This window comes from Haemaphysalis longicornis, unplaced genomic scaffold, assembly GCF_048455015.1.
Source record: "Haemaphysalis longicornis isolate Haplotype H1 unplaced genomic scaffold, Haemaphysalis longicornis Haplotype H1 scaffold_6, whole genome shotgun sequence".
NCBI lineage: Eukaryota > Metazoa > Arthropoda > Arachnida > Ixodida > Ixodidae > Haemaphysalis > Haemaphysalis longicornis.
The window spans coordinates 137,867,040-137,891,030 of NW_027526407.1; positions in this window are offsets into that span (position 1 = coordinate 137,867,040).

A 23,991-nucleotide genomic window follows, 5' to 3' on the forward strand; every position below is an offset into this window, starting at 1 on the left:
TGTGGGCTACACATCGCTATACACCGGGATGACCCTCATCTCTCCACCATGCCACCGGCCACGGCTGCCCCCCCGGTAAAGAAGTCTTCAGAAAAGATAGGAATTCTCGTGGGTGTGGAGTTTCCATTATGTTTAAAAATACATTGCACACGATATGGCTTCCCGATACCACTGGAGTTGACTCCATGTTAGCTAAATTCATGCTAAACGATTGCAATCACCTAATAGTGGGTTCTTATTGGTATCCTAACAGCGACAATACGTTCAGTTCAGTTCAGTGCAGGTTATTATTCTTCGATTATTATTCACAAATTAATATTAAATAACCACATATGTATTGAACCAAAACAATTAACAATAGCAATTTTCAATTAGACAATTAACAAAAAACAATATTTAATTGACAAGAACAAAATAATTATCCCAAACAATTAATTAATGTTATTAACAAAACTTCTATTATTCGTCAGTTATTTTTATTCATTCGTGGAAAAGATTAATGCCTTTTTATACCCTTATAAATATCGTCCGTAACACATTGTGCTAGCCAGAGATTTCAATTTCTCCTTCCATTAGCTGGTACAACAGTTTCCCGTGCGCACTACCTGCTTCATCGGAGGCATTTGTCGATTTTCTGTTATTTCACAATTTGTCACAGCTCGTCAACCAAACTAGACGCATTCAAAGTTCCGCAGAATCCATCCTTTGTCTATTCCTGGTCAACACGAACGTCATTCGCCGAAAACCGCGAGTACACATTGTTGAGGGCTTCTCTGATCATAAAATGGTATGCCCAACACTGCAAAGAAAATTCGTTCCAGTTACAAAGAATACAGAGAGTGGAATCCTGGTTTCCTCTCCCGCTGGTGGCGCAGACGTATACGCTCTTGTGAGCTCTTTTTCGTCATTTCCGTCATTGTGTAAATCTGACCAGCACTCAGTGGACTATACTTCGCGTCACTTCAAAATTATTTTCTTAGGTGCGTCAACTCCTTTGTTCCGTTCCAAACAAATTTGGTGCGCAACTTGAATCCATGGATTAACATGAAAATATTAATTTTATCACACAACCTTCAAAAATCAAGAAAGCAAAGCAAGCGAAACCCTAGCGCTTGTAACACCCATTAGTTTTGCAGCCTGCACCTGCACCTAAAAGGAACTATAAAAACAGCAAAAGAATGTTATCAGCGCGGTACAATAAAACGTTATCTGGTTTCCTTCTGTGGAAAGTTTTGGCGCGACGTTTTAAATAAAAAAAGTTGATACCCAGCATATGGTTGATACTTTTGTTACTAGTGAAAGAACAAGGACCTGTGATGCACTCAATCATTACTTCTGCCCAGTGTTTACCTCTGATAACGGTCTTATCCCCTGTTTTGTTCATTGTGTTGACGCCCTGCCTATCGATGGCGTGCAAATAAGAGGGGAGGGGATATTTTCTCTTTTTAAACTGGACGCACAGAAGTCACGGGGAATGGATGCGATACCGAATGCTTTTCTTGTTAGGTATGCTGAGTGGAGTGCTCAATATTTATGTTTTAAATTTAAGAAATCACTCTCACCCGCTGAATTCCCGAGCGCTTGGAAATAAGCAAAAATCAGCACTATACCGCAAAAACCAAATGAATTATTGCCCATTCCTTATCGCCCCTTTGTTTATTGTGCACTTATGCCAAAGTGTCCGAGCACATAATATTCAACAGTTTCTCTAAAACAATAGGCCACTCGACAATCGACACCACGGTTTCCGTAGGAACGTTTCTACGATAACATAGCGGCTGGAAAGTACCCATGATCTTGCACCCGCTACAGACAGACAACTGCAAGTACACGTAATTTTTTGGAATTTAAAAAATCCTTTGACCGGGTGTTCCGCCCAAAACTCTCTCTAAAGTTAAAATAAAGTTCTCAAAATGATTCATTGATCGCCTGGATTAAAGCTTATCTGTTATGTAGGCGCCTACTGGTACGCATTGACGAAGCAACTGTCATCCCCACCGATGTAGAGTCTGGAATCCCCCAGGGTTCATTTAAGGACCACTTCTATTGCGAATATTGCGAACGTACCTAAACAATTAAAACTGTCTGTGGGTTATAGCATATTGTACGATAAAATGAAAACTTCTACCGACCAAATTACTCTAAACTCATCACTAAACAAAATACAGGAAGTGTGCTTAACATGTCAATTGGCAATAAATTTGGAGAAAATGGTTGCACTGACTGTAACTCGCAAAAACATCCGCTCATGTTCCAGTTCCATGTCAATAATAAATGTATAAAGGCAATACCTACTTACAAATACTTAGGCGTATTTTTACGTTTGACTTACGGTGGAAGGATCACATTACACACATTTTGAATAAGTCAATGAAAAAGCTCGGGTACTTTAGAAGAAGCCTCTGAAAATCAATGCGCGAAATTTAGCTGCAGTTTGGGATCTCTAAACACAACGAAATATAAATAAGATAGAAAACTTGCATAGGAAAGCTGTTAGGTCTATTTTTAACACTAAAACTAACGTACATCGACATCAAGTCTTTTACAGACAGCTAACTTGACATATTGTCTGCCCGACGTTACCGGGATAGGTTAACGCTATTCTATCTTATTAGTAGGGATAAACTTGGCATACCCAAAACTAAGTATATTGGGCCGATCCAACGGCACTCAACACTCAACATGCCACTCAGAAGAATTCACGGATTTTTGATGTAGAACATATGCTCTCAAACACTACTTTTCCCAAGAACAGTGGCTGATGGAAATGCTTTACTTTTTGTAACGGCTGACTCCAACACTGTACCTGCGTTTTTAAGAGAACTACCATAATTGTTTTTTACTGTTTGTATTGCGGTAAAAATGTTGCCAACTGTTTCTCTGTTCTTTTACTTTGTGGCGAGTACGTGGTGGCTCTACTTATTACAGTGTTTGTATACGTTTATAACTAACGTGTCTTGTGACTAGGCTTACGCACATACCATAACACACCCACACATATAGCTACGTCGGTGTTGTAGAGTATTGTGTGTTGTATAGTCTACCGATATGTCTCTCTCCTCACTGTTATTTTGGTGACGTTCTTGTGCCGCGTTCACCCACATCAGATTACACCCTGACAATCGGGCCAGCAATGTGTCAATAAATAAATCAATAAAGAAAGAGGTACTTTGCATTGCCCCCTTCTGTGCGCATACACATTTTATATTATTTCGGATACCCTCAAGGTAGTTGCATTCAAGGGGAAAGTAGGTAAATGCAATACAACAAATGAGGAAACGGCAGTACAAAGAGCACAATAGAAGTCGTTATCACCTCTGGAAAAGCAACCTTATACAGATAAATAAGGCTGCAATCTTGATTGATTGATTGTAGGGTTTAACGCGCCGCGCAACGCAGGCGATCCGGCGCGCCGTAGTGGATGGCTCCGGATTAAATTTGACCACCTAGGGATCTTTAACGTGCGCCGAAATCTCGTACACACGGGCGTTTTTGCTTTTCGCCTCCATCAGAAAAGCGGCCGCCACGCCTGGGAATCGAACACGGGACCTCATGCTCAGCAGCACAATGCCTTAGCCACTGAGCCACCCCGGCGGGTAAGGTTGCAATCTTACTGCTGCAACGTGAGACCTTCAGCTGAGGTTTGAATGTGGTATTCGGGTAAGACATTAGGTCAGTTAGATAACAATACCTGGCATTTGTCACAAAGATCCTCAAAATAAAAACAAACGTATGTTGAACGTGCGAAATTCACGTACACCAATGCATCGCTACACACAATCTTGAGTAGGAGAAATGCGTGCGTAACTTTGTTGAATGGTTCAGCAAAAACGAAAAAAATGCAGTCCAGAATTAAACGGTTGTCAAGAATAGAATGAAGCTTGTGCGTTTAAAAAAAATAACCAGGTTTTGCATAAAAACGACTTCCAAAACCATGTTTTCAGTGTCAAAGCATTGTTTGGATTGGAGAAAGCTGGCACCGTGGGAGTAAATGCTATGTTCTAAGATTTTGCGTGGTATGCTAGTGATAGATATTGACCTCAAATTCAATGGGGGTCTGCTGACCTCCTGATTTAAAGACAAGTACCATTTTCATATGTCCTAATCAGCAGAGATGTTACTTTGTTTTAATGATTGCTGAAACTGGTTAGCCAGGAGAATAGAACAGTTGCGTTAGTACTTTTAAGAAATTTGAATTATTACGATCAACGCCAGCAGAAGAAATTACAAGTCAGTCAACAATCTTAATTATTCTGTTATGGTCAATCTACAGAGAGTACCTAGGTAAATAGTCGTTGCCTTCACATTTGGTTGATATAGAAAGCATCAGAAAACACTCTGTTTAGCCACGGCCCTGGTATAGCACACTGGCACTTTCATCAAGAATTATTTGTTCGCCGTTTTTATCAACCTAATGCCAAAGCCGTCAGCAGGGTTCACGACGCGATAAACTTTCGCGGGCTAATTTGGCGAAAAATTAGGTATAGTATTTGTCAGGAAGTTTTGCTTTGCAGGAAGCTTTGCATCAGGAAGTTTTGCTTTGCAACATATTCATTGAGTGTGGAGGAGTATAAGGCCCACCTACAAGTACTGCGACGAGACCGTGTAGTCGTTTCTCTTTTCGTTTGATATGCGTTTAAAGTTAGGATTATGCAAGAGCGCGCTCGGATTAGGCAATAATTTTCGAGTAGGTACGAAGCGGTCTGTCAAGTCAATTATCTTTTTCTTAAATTACGGCAGTTTGCAGTTAAGAGATTTTTCACTGAATCCGTCGATATATTCCATTCGAAATAAATGCATCTCACTATTACTTTCTGCAAAAATGATCTTGTGGCAATTTGTAATGGTTTTTCGCTTTTTGGAACATTTCCTGCAGGCTGTGAGGAAGTAGCGGTAACTTTCGGTCTTTGAAGACCATTTCGTCAAAGAAGACGGCCAATCTCCATTGTTGAGCTCTGTCCCACGGAAAAGGAGGTAGAAAAGTAGGTTAGTATTCCTGCCGGTTAAACCGACGGGGCGGAAACACTGGGTTTTAGCCGCGCAGATTTTTACTCCGCCATACACTTATTCATCTCGGAATTTGGCCGCCTGCCATTCTAGCCGCAGGCCATGCCGGGCTTCTTTCAAAACGATCCCAGAGTGTATGATCACTGCTATGATTGCCTTCCCGCCCACTGCCTCTCCTTCAACAACTTCCCTTGTTTTATTTCTCTACATACTTTTCATCTTTTCGTTCCTTCATTTTTTTATGTTTTGATTTATTTAGGTTTCAACACTTCCTGGTGCTACGTCTCACGTTGGGGCAGTTTTTTTCTGTTTATATTTCCCTTAAACGCCAGTGTAATTTCATTCCTTAAATGAGTTCCTTTAATTTCTCTCGGTGAGCGCCTCTTCCCCGGCCAATTCCCTGCCTGGGTATGAGCCTTATCTTCTGGCACCAGTACCACCACCACAACGGGGTGTGCCGGCCTAGCCCTGCGGTGGTGGTGAGCAAGAGGGCAGCCTGCGGACCCGACGCCGCTGTTCAACTCCCGGGTGCGCGACCGTCGTTCCCCTGCGACGGCCTAGACGGCAACGGCCAGGGACACGACAGCAGGGACCAGTGCACCACGACCCGACAACGTTCCAGAAAGTTCCGCCAGCCCGCCGACGAAGCTCGAGCCAGCCTGCACCCTCCCGAGCAGCTCGTCCAACCTGTGAGACTCTTAACGTTTTTCCAACTTGGCTTCTGTTAAAACGAACTCGTGTTTTCTTGAACAGTCGGTTTTGCTATTAGTTAGCGGCCCTGTATTAAATGCAGAGCATTTCTTAGCCTCGCCTCTTCCTGCGTCGGACGGCGTCCACAGCTCCGCGTCCGCAGCAGGGGCGCCTCTCCTCCTTCCCTCCTCTTTCTCAACAGCAGCTGGCGCGCGCATGCGTCGTAGTCAGCCCGTTCGCTCCGTCGTGGTCTCGGCGTAACAGATGCGGGATAGTAGCGCGGTGGGGCGTGGAAGGGCGCGCGCTGCTTGCGCATGCGCGCTCTTCCCCCCGTACTGCTCTCCGTCTACTGCGCGCGCTGCAAATATAAAGCGGCTAGCGGTCGCTCGTGCTTCAGTCACTGCGTTGCTCCTTCCTTCCTTGATTGACGCTCGCTCCCACGTTTACTCATGTCTGCTACTCCAGAATCACGGAAGAAGCGATGGAAGCAACACTGCCTTCAACCAGTACTGAGGCACGAGCCAACATCAGCGTTCCAGCACTCGTTGAAGACCCCGTTACCTCCTCCACATCGGAACCGTCGTCGTCGTCAAATGCGGAAGACAAGGCCGCGAAACGGCGCGTGTACGACGCCGAACGCAAGCGATTGAAGCGTGCCGCCGACGCCGCACTTCGTGCACGAGAGGCAACGTCATCGACAGCAGAAGACAAGGCCGCGAAGCGGCGCGCATACGACGCCGAACGCAAGCGCTTGAAGCGCGCTGCGGACGCCGAACTTCGAGCACGAGAGGCAGCGGCGAAACGTCAGCGACGGGCTATGGATCCTTCGATCGGGGAACGAGACGTAGCTGCCAACGCAACTACGACCCAACTACCCACCCTAACGCGACTTTACTCTCCTCTCTCTACCCCAAACCAACACCAACGCAACTACGACCCAACTACCCACCCTAACGCGACTTTACGCGGCGTTAACGACCCCCCAATGCTCTGCATTTATTCGTGTTCCCCTCGCGGGAAGGCGCGGGAATTTTTTTTCCTTCTTCTTCCACCCTGCGTGCTTGTTTCTTGACCCGACCTTGTAAAGTGTGCCGTCTTAGTTTTTGTTTCATGTTCCGGTATCCAGTCTCAACATTCTCCCGTCCGTAACGCTGGTGAGCGTTAGGAACCTGTATACCACCACACAGTTATGTCTACTGTTAAATTTAAAACGTTTTAAAGGCCGCCCTGTGAGAGCTTGCTATGAGAACCGTAGTTATATACGGGGTATATTTTGAGCCCCCGCCCGCGTTCCGAATTAATAGGAACCTGGTGAGAAGAAATTGCTTGTGCCGTACAGCCGCCAGTGTGGTCGACCTGTTCAAAACAATATACCCCCACGCACGGTGACGTTTCACTGAAAGTACGATACAAGTTTCACAGGATCCGTAAGCATAAATTTATGAGGTGGGAGCACGAACGTGTTCCTATCTGCAGATTTGTAACAAAACCTCCGGCCGATGTTGTCGCGACATCTAACTCACTGAGGCTAAAATCACTATCCATGCAACTGCAACACTGTCTCCACACAAACTAAAGCCTAACCAAGACTGCGGGGGAAGTTTCTGAGGCACGCCCGTTTATTTGTATGCATTTCTTATGCACGTGATACGTAACGGGCCTAAAGCCAATGGAAATTGATTGATTGATTGATTGATTGATTGTAGGGTTTAACGCGCCGACGCAACGTAGGCGATGAGGTGCGCCGTAGTGGAGGGCTCCGGATTAATTTTGACTGCCTGGGGATCTTTAACGTGCGCCGAAATCTCGTGCACACGAGCATTTTTGCTTTTCGCCTCCATCAGAAAAGCGGCCACCGCGGCCGGGAATCGAACCCGTGACCTCGTGCTCAGCAGCGCAACGCCTTAGCCACTGAGCCACCGCGGCGGGTGCCAATGGAAATTCGCCGCGCGGCAAGTGCTTCTTTACGTTTTATTTTTCCTGGTGGGGTTAAGAGCAGCGTGCGTCAAGTGCTTTTTTGTGGCTATTGTCTAACTCCCGCATTGAAACACAGCGCGCTGGGACCTGTTCCTTTAAACAAACCTCCATCCCCATAGAACGTTCGCCTTCGCCATGACAAGTAAAAACAATTTCGGTACCAGGAATCGTCGAGCATGGGCCGGTTGCTATTTATAAAGGCTGCCGTGGTGAAAACAACAATGGCTGCATGCATTTTTAACTTTTTACGGGTCCTGCTTTTGTTGACGTCCTGTTTGTTAACGTGGGAGCTGTGTTGAAATGTAATGTGATGCGGAAAAAATGGCCTAGATTTTTGTTCTAAAATCAGTCAGTTAGGAAAAAGAATATGTGTGTTTGTGCGCGTGCATGTGTGTGCATGCGTGCGTCGGTGCATGTGTGCGAACGTGCCGCTGCGTGTGTGCGCGTATGTGCGTCTGCCTCTGCGTGAGTGCCCGCTTACGTGCGTGCGTGCGTGCGTGTGTGCGAGCGTGCGTGCGTGCGCGCGCGCATGTGTGTGTTCGCGCGGGCTTGCATGTATGCGTACGGACGTTTTTGTGTGGTGTGTCCGTGTCTCTGTGTGCTGACAGAAATTCCCGAAAAACCGGACATTTTGAGGTTGTTGCTTATTGAGAGCCAAAGGTTAGCCCCGGAAAGTGTAAATGAGCAGCAATTTTGTTTCAATTCTGATGAGTGCAAAAAATACTGCGCCCAGCAGTGGTCCTTTACAGCATCCTAAGGAGCTGTGCAGCTAGTCGACAAATTCAAACTTTCCTTGTTGCGAGAAAGAATGTGCCACCTGAAAACAAAAGAGTAGGCAGACGATTGTGTTTGACGAAATAGTTTTGGGAAAGCCTATGATATGTTTTCTTGTTTCCTTTACACGACTACCTGAGGGGGCTTCTGGAATATGACAACGACCCGCGTCTGCGCAGCTGCCGAACGTGCCATCGTAATCTACAGCGGACTCGTGATAGTACCAACTCCGATAATCACAGCTTTTTCTAATAAAACAACTTTCAATAATTCGGCTGGCCTGCTGTGTTCTAAATTCATTTTAAGGCCGCTAATTTGAACGTGAATAATTCCTTGAATTGGGTCAATTAGTACTTTACGCTTGTCCTTGCCAGAAAGTATCTGCTGTATTTGTAGCTCATTGATGCCCATTTACATCTATCAATCATATAAAGCCGGTTACATGCCTGCAAGTGTCAAAGCGAAACCGCGCAACGACAACAAAAAGACAAAGCAGCCATGTATTTTTTAAGTGTGAGTGGCCTTTCAGTGTTGCTTGTGAGGGTTGTATTATCAAAAATGGCGGCGTGTCTGCTCCTTTCGTTGCAAATGTCGACACAAGATGATATCCGACTGGCGCCCCTGGCAAGTAAATGGATCCTTTCTCTTTCCGCTCACCTCTGATGCTGTTCCTCTCCCGAATCGTCCCTATCAAGATAACACGCTAGAGGTTTGCTCAAGTGAACTTAATTTACCGAGTTCCCTACTCCAAGTCGGGTGCCTCGATGCCAGCTCTGCCGCACGGTGGAGATGTGCGTGAATCGAGGCACCCTACTACAACTGTTGTACAACCTTGTTTCCCTACTCCACGAGCGTTTCAAGCGGAACGTCGAACCTCTCTAGTGGAACATTTTGTAGCTAGTCAAATCTAGTCTAGTAGCTACCCGCCGCGGTGGCTCAGTGGCTAAGGCGTTGCGCTGCTGAGCACGAGGTCGCGGGTTCGATTCCCGGCCGCGGCGGGCGCTTTTCTGATGGAGGCGAAAAGCAAAAACGCCCGTGTGCACGAGATTTCGGCGCACGTTAAAAATCCCCAGGTGGTCAAAATTAATCCGGAGCCCTCCACTACGGCGCGCCTCATCGCCTGGGTTGCGTCTGCGCGTTAAACCCTACAATCAATCAATCAATATTCTAGTAGCTAGTCTAGTGGAACATTTCGTGAGGTAGTCAAAACCTCACTTGGGACCATACACCACCGACACACGCAATAGATACACTGAAGTCGCCTTGGCTAGATTACGCATAGGGCACACACATGCAACGCACTCGCACCTTCTCACTGGATCTCCAAGAACTCTGTGCAGCAGGTGCGGAGAGGCCCTATCCGTGATCCACATCCTCATACAATGTAAGGCACTCGACATTACACGACGCAAACACTTCCCACAACTACACACACGACATATTCCACCACACCCGTCATACTTCTTAGGAGACGATGCTATGTTTTCTGTTCAGCGCACCTTTAAGTTCCTATCAGAAGTTCACTTTTTACAACTCATAACATACCACCCATAGTTTTATCCCTGGTCCTATACACCAGCCACCTTATTTATCTTTTAACCACTCTTGTTCTTCACCCTGGCCCTTTCCACCAGCCATGCTCATAGTTTTTAATTGATTTTATTTCGTGGTCCCTCCTCATCAAATAACTTTTTGTTTGGCGCTCTTTGCCCATGTGGGCCTTGCGCCAATAAAATCAAACCATCATCATCATCATAATTTCGTAGTTGTTGCTGTTTCATTGCTTAAATGCCGCCAGGAGATATACTATCGCGGGCGGCAGCAGGCCACCGTTTCTGCAGTTAATGCAGTATTTCATTTGCTATCACGAAAACCAAGCATCCATATTTTTGTTAAATCGAGGAACACTGCAAGTATTACTTATGAATTGATTTTCTGCCGTATGTTTGCATAATTCTCTGTTCTTGTTCAGCAATGTTGACAAATATGAACATTGCCACCGGACGTAGACGTTTGGATTTGGCTGTGAGTAAATAAGGCACTTGCGCAGCTTCCGTTTCCGTTCCGTTTCACAGGCAGACAGACACGAAAAGAGACAAATTTCATCATTTAAGTAGCCCTAGAAAGACTGTCACGGTAAATATGTGAGAATGTTTTATTACAGCAGAAGTTGGCATGCAGCCCCCAAGTCATATTTATGAGATCTGCCGATAATTCCAACCTCAAATAATTACACCAAAATCCAGGGTTCCCATTCAGTTCCAATTACAGTGACCCTACTATATTTAAACAAATCAAGTCAGCACATGGTGGTGTGCCAGTCGGTTGTTAAAAGCTTTAGAGCCCACGTCCGGTCACGTCTCTTTGATTTACCTTGTTCCCCAGTGAGAAACGGTAACGTGAGCGCCAGCGAAGCCTATCACCCTACAGGAAGAACGAAGACCACACTGTTGTAGCCGGAAATTCTGCTGTGCTGACACCAAAACAACATTGTTTTAATGCGTTTCTGCGATACGTCACAATGCAATTGCAGTTAGTGGGAACATGGCATACCTACTGACTCGCAAGAACTCGCTGTCACGCTACTGCCGCATCTCTACCCGTATGTGCGAGAACATGCAGCAATTCTCAGGAAGCAGTATTTTACTTCACTCGCCGGATATGAACTACTGCCAGAGGCCTTGTCGAGGCTTAAGGTCGAGTCTCCATGGCTTGGTCCTTGGTCGCAGTGATATTTCGAATTGCTTGTCCCAGAACAAAGGGTTATTCATGACACTAATTGGCAACATCCAAAGGAACCACAAACCTTCACTAGAAACGGCAAAAACGCTCAACCACTACGGGCAATTAAGCAAGTACAACCAGTGGGACACCATCACGTTATTAGCGAATGTTCTGTTCATCTTGGCCGAGATTGTCCTGGAGTAGAAAACCACGAAATACTTTGCTACTTCTGTTTAATGTTCAGATGACATGAAGAACTGCTTTGCTTGTAACACCTCCAGGAAGGACCCTGTGGAACATACTTGGCCAAATACGCTACTTTTTCACCGGTAAGAGATTTACAACCTACATTTAGGAAATAATGCAACTGTCCAGGGTTCTCGATCCTCACATATCAGAAGACGGTACACTTCGCCATACGCGCAATAGGCTGCAGAGGATTGGGATACATTGCTATCGTAAAAGAAAAATCACATTCCGTTTCATCCATGTTTCGCGCTACCGTCCCTTTGAACCGTTGAGTACCCTCGAATGACAGCAAACATTGGCCGCCTAGCCAATGACGCAATGGCAGGCAGAAATACGCAACCCTGTTCACTCACCTTTCAAAGAGCATATGCCAACTTGCCTGAAAGACTTCCTCCGTCGTAGAAAGCTTTCAGCTCGCAAAAAAGTGTTCCGCCACGGATATTCACTACACTAACCACTTCAAAGAGACGAGCTCTAAAATATTTACGCTGATCAGCCGCATCTGTCAACCAACCTTACCACCTACGAAAATCCCCAAGACACTATCCTCCATCCCATTTCGACAGCCCTGTGCGCCGAAGCATCCTGCAACATGCAGCCGTTCGAATAGCATTCCCATTGCTACACGCCTGGCAAACGAGCTTTACGATGATATCGGCCACCCAGCAATATGTACTACCAGGCGGTCATGCACAAAACCTGATGTATTAGTTAATTGTTTTGTGGACCGGTGGTCCATTAGTAGGAATTTCAATGGCGTATTCCGTACTCATCAATTTTTCTGGGTGTGTTTTTTTGTTTAGGGCAAGAGGAGTATCGGGCAACGATAGGGAAGTGGGGAGGATAGGAAGAGATAAGAAAGAAAGGCTCTGAGAAGAGAAAAAAAGCGAAGAAAAGAAAGGTAAGAATTTCTTAAGGGGAGAACAGCACGTGTTGGACGGGACCGAGCGGATGTATTTGGTAGGAGGGAGACGAGATGGAACGACAGGGAGGTGTAGGTGAGTGCAAGAAAAAGACGCGTTACGGGGCAGGGGCGATCAAAACATCCTCTTTCGATGTCATTTCCAGCGAAGCAGGTATAATCACAGCAATATTTATTAGAAATATTTTATTTTTCTTATATTTATTGCGTAGTTTGCCCTGTCATTCAACTTGCAGCGATTTGCGTATATATTTTTTGTTTGATTTTAGTGAACAATCCCCTTCCTGAACGAAAGCTAGAAACTTCCTACAGACCATACCAATATAGTGATCCTCCAACAAAGAAGTCGGAATCAGAAGAGAAACATTGAGATTTCTCTGGGAAGCCTAGTATTTACTAGAGTAAAAAATATTTATAAGGGTAATAAATAACGGTAAAAGACCATCCAATTTCGCCTTCGGAAACAGTCTGTTCCCCGATATTTGTAAATCAGCTTTTCGTCATACGCAGCCGATAGGGACTTTCAAGCCTTTGATATTTAGTACAATAGCAGGAGGAATTGAGTAATACATACAGGTATATTCCCGAAGCCGTAGAGTTTTTCAAGCATTGAAAATACCTAACGCTAATGTGATCTCTATGATCGAGTCGTTATTGTGGAAAGAAGTTAACAGGACAGACAACCGATTTTTGTCGCATATATGTTATCTTGCTCATATGAAAGCCGGCGTTTTATTTAGCCCGGTAACCACAAGCAATTTCTAAACAAATTGGCGGACATAATTTTAATTTGGCAGCAAACTACCTGAAATCGGAAGGGTGACGGTTCGTAGTGTCGAAACTTGACACTACAATATGTGTCCCTGTCACGTGACCTGCAAACCTAGCAGCTACTGTAACTGCTGAAACATTTGTTTACGCATTGAGAACCTTTTAACACAATTATTTGTACAAGGTTAAATCGTATATGTATTTCTAAACATTATTGTGAAAATTTTAGACACACGCCGCCCGCCGCCGCAGGGTTGCTCTCAGTGTGGCTAACTGAGCCACCGTGCCCAGAATCAACGGCAGCGTTCAGCAAACAGACCCCGTGAAGGAGCATTGACGATTCTGCCTGAGTCAGGAGCGTTTGTTTTGCCAAAATATTTGATTTCAGTTTCCAAATACGCCAACGGGAGCTTAAAAAAACCGTCACGCCCCGGGAGAATCGAACTCCCTACCTCCACAACGTGAAGCCAGATTCTACGTATCGTCTATCCCAACAGATGGCACATTCGTGCAAAATAGACCGTTGCATTAAAAAAACACATAAAGGAACAGGAAAGCCTGCGATTCAAACTTTTTTAGCTGGGTACAAGTTTTTAAATATCGTTTTTCATTTCGCATACAGACAAATTATGCTGCCGAGCTACTTTATGTAGTGGTTGCCAGCATTATTTTTGGGAAGGACACATACGGCTCGTAGATCTAAAAATTTCGATTTAAAAAGTTTTAGGGCGTTATCAGCAAAACCGTTTCTCGCCAAGGTGCTTTAAGTGATGCTCTTTCGTTCGGGATAGCGAATATATACTCGACAAAAATCGGTTGTCTGTCCCTTTAAAATAGTGACATGTCTAAATCCATGATTCAGAAACTTTTGGTGTTTTCTCGGAGATCTTTGAGCACAACAAATTTAAAAAACTTCGCTCATCGGTAGTAGGATAAAAAAAACTGCTCGTTACCAAAGTTAGCTGTTTGCACTGCTGTATTGACTGAGAGCACGTGTACTTTCTTGGGTTGAGATACGTATTTTAAATAGCCGAACGCGGCGCAGACTGAACACAAGCGCATGAAAAGTATTTTATTAGGGGACTTGAGAACACAGCTTTGACAGTTTCTCAATGCTTTCCCGATGCTTTAAACGTTTTATGTCATTGTGAGGGTGATGACCCCGAACAATGACTGCCGTGTCTAAAAACTGCCCACGCAGTCTTTTATTTCAGTAGTCCCCTTACGTCTTTCAGCTGCTTATAAACGACGCAAGTGCGTCGGAGTGTACAGAGGGTGCTGCTCTGTGCTAAATATTGTTTTGTAGAAGTGCTGGCTAGCGCATTTTGTAAGGGACACAAATGACTGTGAAATTTAGGAAATTATACTCAACTGCGAAAAACGTTGCTTCTAACAGCAAAGCTGTATGCATCTACCCCAAGTGATTTCATCTCCGTGGGAAAAAGCACTAGCCGCTAAGTTCTAATGCGCCGAGCGCATGCATCCGACTAATCAGGCATACAGCATAGAGCTCAGAATTCGTTTAACAAAACCACAAAACAAGCATCGAAACCGCATTATGGATGATAAGGCGCCTGGGAACAATGAGACCCCCCACATTGTGTTCCTGGTAAAGGTTCAGTTCGCATTTTATCTTTGAAAGCAGGACACGGCTAGTGTCACTACATAAACATTTCTTTCACAAGGCACCGGGCGCATGCATCAGGCAAGGCAGGACCCAGCATTTGCCGTCAGAGAAGCTGAGCGTAGTGTCAGTAGATAAGATATTAAAATACCTTCAATCAGGCACGTACGTCATTAACGATGGCCACTGTGGCGCTTATTATTTCATTTCATTTATTTACTCTCATGGCACTGGGCATTACAGAGAGGAGTGAAACAACAAATATCAAACATAAAGTAAAACAAAACAGCAGGATTAGAATAAATTACAACGCACTCTCAGAAATGATTGATTTGAATGTGTTCGCGTCTGTGATTGAAGCGATCGATGCGGGAAGGTGGTTCCAGTCAGTACATGTTTTAGGGATGAAAGAGTTGAAGTGCTGGTTCGGATGGCAGAAAGGAACGCCAACCTTATATCGATGTTCATTGCGTGCTGATATGTGGGCTGGTGGAAAAAAACAGTGAATCAGAGAGGGTTCTGCTAGTGTGATAGATCTTGTGAAAGAGACAGAGACGTGAATTTTTGCGTTGTATTGAGAGGTTAGTCAAATTGAGATGCGGTTTCATTAATGCTACACTTGCAGTAAGAGAGTAATTGTACAATATGAAACGTGCTGAGCGATTCTGAACGGATTCAATGTTGTCTATGAGCATGTGAATATGAGGATCCCAGATAGACGACGCATATTTGAGTTTTGGCCGCACTAATGTTTTATACAGGAGAAGCTTTAGGTTAACTTAGGTTAGGTTAGCTTTTTGCGAGATTGCCACATCTCTGGCTTTGCCTGGTCCTGGTCCTTTGTTAACACTGCAGAAAATGAAGCAGAACGACATCTTCAGACGCACTTCTGCTGCTTAAATGCTGTTATACGCGTTATACTTGACGCGCATTCTTAACCACGTCAGTCGCGCGCATCCGCAGAGCAGGGAGGGAAAGCTAAGCCTACCAGATTTGACGGACGAAACCGCATAAATAACACTATGACGGCGCCCAAGAACGATCAGAGCGCAAACAAATTTCACGTAATGCGACCTGCCAATTATCATGGCGGCCGCACGGAAAAATAGAACATAGTGCCGCTACTCTGCACTCTTATTTAAGGACACTAGCCAAGCGCTATGGATAAGCCCGCCTAGATTGCGGCAAACATTTCTTATCCTTCTCCATCTCCATTTGCAGTGTTTTACAACAGCTTTCCTGGACCTCCACTTTCCTGGACATCCACTGGACATCCACTGGACGTGACCAAATTCTTTGAAACCCAAGCGCAGGAACACCGAATAGAACAACGCATTTTAACAATGACGCTGATCTGACTGGCCGTAAGTTCGGTGTTGTAGAAAAATACCCGACAGGAACGCAAGCGAGCAGCTGTACCAACACTGGCTTTGGGCAACGGAAAGATGCGTGATATCGCCGGACACAGCACTCGAGAGTAGCGTCCTGCTCGGTACGAGAACGGGACGGCATATCGTGCGCTCCACGGTTCGTTCGTAGAAAGATCCTAGCGGTAATCGTCGCAACACCTCCCGAATGATAAGCCAGGTCATAGCATTCGATTCTTGGCTCGTTCGTATAACAGCCAGTCTAAAGGTTGTCGTGTGCGTGCGCTCAGAATCGTAGAAGAGCCGTTTGCGTAGCAGCGTCGGTGCAATTACTCTGCGCCTCCACTCACATAGACGACGCCTTCCTCGGCGCATACAACGACAACGACGACAACCAATATGCAATAAACAAGCTTAACTATTTGTCCCTATTTGTCCACCAAAGCCCACCTACAGCTTAGCCATTTAAGTCTTGCGCGTGTGCAAGCTTCCCAGCTTTTATCTATATATGTTAAAACAAGTTCGGTGAACGCATTACAAACGGTGGTTCCTTGCCCCGCCCTCGCTATATATATATATATATATATATATATATATATATATATATATATATATATATATATATATATATATATATATATATATATATATATATTTATATATACAGTCGAGTCCACTTATAACGATACCGTTTATAACAATATATCGGATATAACGATGAACAGCTATGGCACCGTCAACTTTTGTATTCTTTCTATGGTAAAATAAACCGCTTATTACAATGCTCGAGTGCCACGATATCGGATATAACGATTGAATCCGGTTATATTGTGCATCAAAAGTGCAACAGTGACGGCGGTTGCGCAGCCTACTCAGGTAGTGTCCTCGTAGGATGCCCAACGCGTGACACAGTCCCTCGGGAACTTTGTTTTAGGTAAATCACCTATAAATGCTCTTAGAAAAGATTTTCGCTAGCTTCACATGCGGCAATCAAAGGTGACCGACTGTGGACTCTTTTCCGCAAATTATTAGTACTACGACCTTGCTGGCATGCAAATAAAATGTTTTGAGTTCTTTTCTTTCTTTTTATTTCGCAACCCACTTATAACAATTATCGGTTATAACGATGGGATTTCGTTGGCACTTGGATATTGTTATAAGTGGACTAGACTGTATATATATATATATATATATATATATATATATATTTATTTATATATATCTATATATAGGCCCAAATTATGCAAACATATTCATGGGAACCCTTGAGACACAGTTCTTGGAGAACTTCCATTTAAAACCACTGTTTTACAAGCGGTACATCGACATTTTCTTGGTTTGGTCTCATGGTGAGAAAGCCCTGAAACAATTCATATCCGATTTCAACAGTGCTCACAGTGATATCTCATTCTCACATGAGTATTCAACCTCTACAATAAATTTCCTTGACGTGCAGATAACAACTAACGGACACAGACTGGATACTTCTGTGTACAGAAAACCCACCGACCGACACCAATACTTGGAACTTTCATAGCAGCCACGTGAGACACTGCAAAACGGCCATTCCATACAGCCAAGCCCTACGCTTCCGCAGAATTTGCTCTAACCAAAATGACTTCGCTTCTAATTGTGATCAGCTCCGCATTGACCTCGCACGACAAAAATACCCACTACCACTTATTGAAGATTCAATCAGGAAGGCATTAGAACAGGAGAGTTCTAACCTTATTAGTGGCAATAAAACCTCCGCTTCGAGGTCACAAACCAATCTGATTCTGACATATTCGGCATCTCGCCCAAACGTCAATGAAATTTTAAGAAGACACCACATCATCTTGCTCCAGAGTGAAAGAATGAAGCACGTCATTCCAGACCCACCACGCGTGGTGTATCGCCGGGCAAGAAACATCAGAGACATTGTAACATCATCTCGATCAAGAGAAACTAGTTTCACAGGTTCCACACCATGTGGTAAACCCCGGTGCAAATTGTGTTTAATGATGACACCAACAACAAGCACTCAGAGCAGGGAATCTGACTTTTTCATGCCGATCAGGGGCAACTTTAATTGTGACACTGCAAATATAGTTTACCTCCTAGAATGTGGTGATTGTGGTGCGCAATATATTGGACGGACTGAAAATTCTTTTAGAACTCACATCAATAACCACAGATCCGATGCACAAACAAAACCTTATCTCCCCCTTCAAAACATATCAACTCTTTGAAACACCTGTTCGACCAATTTAAGGCCACAGTGCTCCAGTCAGGATTTAAAACCCATTTCGACAGGGAAGCCTGCGAATCTTATCTGGTCCACAAATATAACACTCTCACAAGAGGTATCAATGAGTCTCAGAGAAGGCGGTCGTGCCTTCAAACCTAGACCTTGTAGCGGCACGTATCGCACGTTACCACTTCTCAACCGTTGGATGGTTCACCGTTGTCAGCAGGTTACTTTTCCGTATGCTTTAATGCTTCTCCTGCACGAAATCTTGCTGTATCCCATCATTACACTTTCGAAGCACTATTCGGTCTAGTGTTGTGAATAACTTATTTTCTCCGTATGCTTAATTGCCCTTTTGCCCGAAATGTCACTTTGCAAGCTATTTTTGTTCACTACTATGGTTACCCATGTTCTACGATTTCTACACGTGTATTCTTTGTATTCTTTCGTTTGTCAGTTTGTTTAAAGAATGCTGTCTGCGAATTTTCACTGCCATTGATGACTAGCTCCAAAGTGTCTTTTTTTTTCCCTAGATCATTGGAGATTTGTTCTCGTACGTGTGCCACATCTTTCTTTTACTCTTTTCATAATGTGCAAACCCTTGTTACTTGCAAAAATATCAAATGTAGGCTGACAATTTGTTGTATCTATCCACTTCATGTCATGAGCCAGGGGCTCGTTCAACTGCTTTTTTCTGTGTGCTGTATTCTTTGTTTATTTCCTGCCTTGTGTGTCATTTCTCAAAATCCTCGCACAGCCTGCGCTCTTCTTGGGTGGCTCACGCACAGCTCTGTCCGCGTCAGCGCCCTTCGAGGAGTCGTCATTGTCCGCCTTGTGCCCCGGACGCGGGCCGCGGATAAGCTATTTGTGGCTATTATCTGGTCTCCTCCCGAAGCGGCAGCAGTTTCCTTTGAGGACGTGGCCCCCTCGCTAATCCTCCCGCCTGCATTCTTGAAATTCAACGTCGCCTTCTGCCATTTTGCGTTCCCCAGTGTCTGGATGACTAACTGTCAATTCTACGCTTCCGCCTTATGTGGCAGGTTGTTTCCGCTCCTTTGGAGTAAGATGCACAGTACCCCTTCCTTATTTGTTTACTTTTCTTAATATTGCTGTGCGTGGGTGGGCGGTGGCTGAGGGAAACACCCTTCCTAAGTGCCTCGCTTTTGCTTGTCGCCGCGTTGTATATTGAGATGTATTACCTGCGCGCCTAGTCGTGCAGTACGTTTCTTTCCATTTGTTTCTTGCTGTATTTCCTTCTTGTACACTTTTGAAATAATGTGCCCATGTGCTCACAGCACTCCTTGCTAGCCTACATATACCCTGTATTCGACCTATGTTCTTCACTTGAAAAAGGCTGGTTTCCAGCCGAAACGTCGTATTCAATATTGTTATGTTTTTCGTGGTGACTCTAATTTAATATATATATATATATATATATATATATATATATATATATATATATATATATATATATATATATATATATATATATATATATATATATATATATATATATATATATATTTATATATATATATATAGCGTATGAATGAAGTACGATGGGGCCGGTAAAAAATATACAGTGAAAGAGAAGACTAAAGGGTAACGAACGAAAATGTATTAACGTTTCGGCTTCGGAGAAGCCTCCTGAGCTTCTCCGAAGCCGAAACGTTAATACATTTTCGTTCGTTACCCTTTAGTCTTCTCTTTCACTGTATATATATATATATATATATATATATATATATATATATATATATATATATATATATATAGTAAGGAAATGAAGGGCTCGTTGGGCTCGTTGTATATATATATACTGTAACGAGAAGACGAGGAAGTGGACTGTGCAGCCTAGTGCGATGGGCATCTTACACCGACGAAGACGAAGACGGCTGGCGTGGGGTTATCGCTCGTGCTGTGATGGCCGAATGGTAAATAGCTTGCATCTCTTTCTGTAAATAGATCGCTTCAGCATCGACCATGGTTCATGTCATCCGTCCTACCGCCACGTAACAATATATATATATATATATACCTATATATATATATATATATATATATATATATATATATATATATATATAGAGAGAGAGAGAGAGAGAGAGAGAGAGGGGGAGAAAGGGAGCGAGAGAGAGCAATAAAACTTGGAAGATGGTAGAGAACACAACAAAAGAAAACTTCGAACAAGGTGTTGAAACCATGATTGTTGCCAACGTTTCAGCAAAGGGACTTACCTTCGCCAGGGACACCCCTCGCCTTGCTGGACGCTTTATATAAGGGTAGGTCCCCAGGTGACAGGAGAGAAGGAAGTGGAATTGAGAAAGCGCATTGGTTTGGGAGTATGTAGGGCGAGATATTAAGGGGAAGAGAAGGTTGTGTAGATTGAGCCGCGAAGTCGGTAAGAGGGAAGTCAGCTGCGGGTTGATATTTCAGGAAATTCTTGGAGAGAAATAACGAGAGCGTGTGTGTTGCCCTGCGGCGTGGCCTACAGAAAAGTTCTCGGAAACGGCGGAAGTAAAACAGGCGGTGAGAGACGTCGTTATCTGAAGCTATCTGCAATCCTCAGGCCAAAAGAACAGCTACAGAAGGGGGAGAATAACTAGTAGTTCCGCACTGCTTTCCGCACTGGACAGAGTAGAATTGTGGGCCTGAAAATTAATATGCAGAAAGCCCAATTAATGATCAATAACCTCGGGACTGCAAAGCGGTTTGAGATAGGTAGCCAGGCAGTGTAAGTGGTAAGCGAATATATCTACTTAGGCCAGGTTGTAACCCCGGAACCCATCCATGAGGCAGAGATAATGAGAAGGATAAGAATGGGTTGGAATGCGTACAGCAGATATTCTCAGATAATGAATGGCAGCCTACCATTGTCTCTGAAAACGAAAGTGTATGACAGCTGCATCTTACCGGTACTCCCCTACGGGGCGGAAACTTGGGTACTCACTAATTGGGTTCAACTCAAATTGAGAACGACTCAGCGAGAAATAGAACGGGAGATGATAGGTGTAACATTAAGCGACAGGAAGAGAGTGGAGTGGGAGCAAACGCGTGTTAAGGACATTTTAGTAGAAATTAAGAAAAAGAAATTGACGTGGGTTACATCCAAAAAGTTACCCCCGGTAACTTTACCGGGGTTACCCCCGGTAACCCCCGGTAACTTTACCGGGAAGGGTTACCCCGGTAACCCTTCAGGTACATGGCAACTCCCTCGCGACCACCGTCTACAAAAAACCCACGGATCGCCAACAGTACCTGCATTTTGACAGCAACCACCCACGACATTGCAAAGTTGGAATACCATACTCGCAGGCATACAGATACCGCCGAATCTGTTCTGATGTCCAAGAATTTGACAGAAACTCGCAAAATCTAAAGAACACCCTTCTGAATCAAAATTACCCAGAAATTATAATTGATGACGCAATCAACCGGGCCCGCCAAACAGACCGCCAGTCAGCATTGTCAAAAGCCAATTCACAAAAAACGGAAACACCCCAGACCAACGTGATATTAACATACGGTGCGAACATGCCGCGAGTGAACAACATACTGAGCAAGCATTTCAACATGATCAGACAAAGTGAGCACCTGTCAGCTATCTTCCCCGAACCACCCCGTGTAGTGTATCGTAAAGACAAGAAGTTAAGAGATATGCTTGTTAAGGCTAAAATTGGGATCACGAAACAACACTCAGGCTGCCGCCCATGCGGGAAAACGCGCTGCAAAATCTGTCCCCTCATCACCCCAACCGACACGGCAAAATCTAACTTTTCCAAATTTTCCTTCCGAATAAAAGAAAGTCTCGACTGTGATTCCAGTAACGTCGTATACAGACTGCACTGCGAAATGTGTGGCAAGGAGTATATTGGCCAGACCGAGAATGCATTCCGACTCAGATTCAACAACCACAAATCCCACGTCACCTCACAGCCGGATCTACCATTTTCCAAACATATGCGCCTGCCGGACCATTCCATTGAGCATATCAGAATCACTCTCCTGCAGTCCGGCTTCCGCTCTACCCTCAAACGCGAGCAGAGGGAGTCCTACTTTATACATAAATTCCAGGCATTCACCCATGGCATCAATGAGGACCCGGGCCGCCTGTCATTCTTGCGACAAAAAGCTGCGCCTTAGACGCAAATATCGGGACCTTGCGGGCAATGGAGGGGGTGAGCGCGGACCCGAGAGCGTGCATACAACTTAAAAAAGAAAGCAAGAAGGAAAAAAGGAAACCCCGCTTTAGGGACGAAGTCAAGCAAAACAAACGGGTAGAACGCCGCCCCTGCGCCCCCCCTTCCCCGCCCGTTCGGCAACCACCACCAGACTAATCAGTGACCTTGAACAGCTGTGAGCGCGCCCCGCGGGCCCGCCGACGCACAGCGGCCTGAATTATGACCGCCGCACCACTGACAGACAAACGGCCGAAGAATGCGCCGCAAATGAAACCAAATCCCAGTGTGACTTGTTCCGCGGCTCGCTGGCCGCGTAGCAAAGCTTGGCTGCACCACTCGGTTTCGTCGAAGCGGCGCCAAGACGAGAGCTTCTGTAGGTTTAACCAGTAGTAAAACAAAACCGAAAATGGGACAGAAAATTCCGAGTATGGCGCGGGGACCATGCGTCGACTGGGCGGGCCGTGCATGCATGCGGCCTTGGGAGTTTGACCGAATCGAAGATCCATGCCTGTGCCGCCATCTTATGTCCGTCTCCCTTCACCCCCCCCCCCCTTTTTTTTTTTCTCCCGCTGACTACTTTTACACCATTTGCGGAGCGCGCAGGACTCACTCTTGTTTTTGATATTGTGTTTGCTTGTGTGCCTCTTGTTACGTGTTTTCGTGCTGCCTTTTCGTCCGTGTTCTTTCCCCTTCCCTCACCTTCCACCTTTCTAGCCAATAGGAATGTCTCACTTGCTCAAACTGTTTGAAACACCCCTCACCCGCGACCTCTCCTGCAGGGATGAGGGAAGTAACCCTCCCTCACAGAAGTTTTTGTATAAAGACGCAATGTGAGAAATTAAAATACAGCCCTGAAGAAGGAGTTTCTAACTCCGAAACTGTTGGCAACAAAAACGGGAAACGTGTCAGTCGACTTCTTTCACTATATATATATATATATATATATATATATATATATATATATATATACATATATATATATATATATATATATATTTATATATATATATATATATATATATATAAATATATATATATATATATATATATATATATATATACAGAGAGAGAGAGAGAGAGAGCGAATAATAAAATGGGAATTGGGGGCTCGGTGAATTAAGACAGAAAATAAGGGTTTGCAGTCAGGAAAACCTCGGAAAGCACAGGGAAGTTGTCGTGGGTCATAGAATTTGTTGAGCCGGAAAGAAAGTGGTGAAAAAATGGCAGCTGGAGGGGCGGGGGGGGGGGGGGAGATCCGAACCCGCGATCTCCAGAAAACCGGTCTGGTGCGACAACCACTACGCTACTGGCGGGGCTGTTTCCCCACCACTTTCTCGAGTATTTATGTTAAGGTATGTTTATATGCGAAGCATCTCTTTCTCGGGGCTATGTCCGGCGTCCGTCCGTTGTCCGCACCTCTCCCCTGCACTATAAAAAAAGAAATAGTTAGCGGCGCCCGGTTTCGATCCCACGAC